The following is a 2,078-nucleotide window of genomic DNA, read 5'->3' as shown; positions in this document are numbered from 1 at the left end:
AATCCTCAACAATTATGCAATAAGTACTTATAAATTAAATATTTTAAGAGTCTAAATTAGGACAACATAAAACACACTCAAAGACAACCAAAGCATCATGTAGCAGATAGCATAAAAGAATATAGATCCTTGGAAAAGAACATAACATGCCAGTAAACTTTTACTTCCATTTAACTCACTGGATCCAGAGAGGAAATTCATGACAATGTTTGTGTACTCCCACAAACTGCAAATGCCATATTGATAATGTTCCATTCGTCAGTAATAACCACAAGATAGTTCGACTAGTCATTAATACCCCTTTCTTAAGTTAGAGCATACTCTCATTTGCATTTTTCTTCTCCTCCATTCTTGTTCAGTTAATAGTTCACGAACCTTGATTTTGAGCTCTTTCTGGAACTCCTCTGAGTGTTCATATTGTTTATCATATTTTTTCTGATAAGCACAAAAGAGAATGAGAGAGAACAAAATATAATAGGTCTTTTAGTGGGAAAAGAAAGGCAACCAATATATTTTTTGTTTAGTATTGATAGCATACTAATTATAAGATATTAGAACACGAGCAGGGACTAGACAGATGCAGAACAAAAAGAAAGCCTCAGTGCCTCACAACAAGAGGGTATTCCAAAATTCTAGGTTCTAGGTGCATAATAAAGATCACAGATTTGTATAGAACTCTAATAATAAAATAGTAAACACATGCAATGAAGAGAATATTGCACACAATAACAAGTGGATGAATGCAGATAAATGACCAATAAAAATTGAGAGCACTCAGCTAAAAATCAATCAATGATCACTGTTGAAGTGCTAAAATTTCAAAGAAATAAAGAATCCAAAAAAAAAACAACCCACAAAGAAAGCAGGATAAAACCCCTTAATGGAAATCATAAACACCAAAAGAGAGTAATCAAGAAAGCAAGAGTGATAGAGAGAATGCTAAACAGGAAAGAAGAAATTAATTTCAGCCGTGGACACATAGAGATAACAAACAATAAAGATAAAGGCATACTGAAGAGGAAGAATAACAAGATCAGCTGCGATTACCTGGAAAGAATAATAAGAGCAGCAATGTTTTTGTTCTGGATTTGGAAGTTTGGAGGTAGCAACGCACGAGAAGGCAATGCAAGATTGATAGATAGAAGAGTGGCTCTTGCTCTTGCTCTTGCTCTTACTAGATTTCAAAGCTCTTGCTCTACCTGCAAAAAATATTTTCCATATTCCAGAAGGGTGCTTCTTTCAGCGCTATAACTACCAAAGCTGAATGTAATTTTAATGAAAAACAATAATAAAAATTGACTTCAATAATTAACAGAATTGGAAATTTTAATAATGGCATAGCAAAATTACACAAGTGCTAAGATAGAGAGCTTCAATTACAGAATAATCTAAGTTCATCCCATGACAAGGATGAAATTGTCACACAATGCTAAATGAAACTTCCAAATTATAGAAACAAAATCCGTATTCTATTGGAACATATCTCAATAACATAATAGTTAATTGAATTGAAGGCAAAATCTTCGATCTAAAATGGAAATGAATTGAATTGAAAAAAATAGGGAACATGGTGATAATCTTCGGAAGGGACAACTATAGCATCAAGAAGGAGAGAGTAAGAATACATCAAAGAAATGAACATAGAAAGAAAGTTAGGAGAATAGTGGAACAAAATAGAAGTAGAACAGTTTCAAAAAAGGAAGAAGCAGAGTTACCAGTGAATCTGTCCTGGTTTCGGCGACGGTTGTAACTGGTGGCGGCGTGTGCAATGGCGACCTCCTCTCCCTATTCGGCTCCTCCCAGCGGCAGCTCTATCAATGGCAGTAGCAGCAAACCCTTATGGTGATGGGAACAGGGTGCAACGGCGACGGCTTTGACCCCAATCGACGGCAGCGGCAGCAGCAGAGCAGGACGGTGCGAGAATGGACCTCCTCCTTCTTGCCTGCGTTCATCGTCTTCTGCTTCTCCTTCACTCTTCGTCGTTCTTCTCCTTCGTGAGCGTGCTCACTCCCTCTCTTTGCGAACTCTCTCTCTCTCTCTCTCTCTCTCTCTCTCTCTCTCTCTCTCTCTCTCCCGCT

The 2,078-nt window shown here is 37.1% G+C and overlaps 1 long non-coding RNA gene across 1 annotated transcript; it reads right to left on the bottom strand.

Moving 5' to 3' along the window:
- On the bottom strand, positions 339 to 1,206 carry LOC110269585. Its single transcript, XR_002358360.1, has 2 exons — positions 1,048 to 1,206; positions 339 to 435 (listed from the first exon to the last, which is right to left on the bottom strand). It is a non-coding gene; the product is annotated as an uncharacterized LOC110269585 (long non-coding RNA).

Source organism: Arachis ipaensis, chromosome B03 (assembly GCF_000816755.2).
Source record: "Arachis ipaensis cultivar K30076 chromosome B03, Araip1.1, whole genome shotgun sequence".
Classification (NCBI taxonomy): Eukaryota; Viridiplantae; Streptophyta; class Magnoliopsida; order Fabales; family Fabaceae; genus Arachis; species Arachis ipaensis.
Note: the sequence above shows the minus strand (reverse complement) of the source record. Positions and strands in the feature narration are given on the sequence as shown.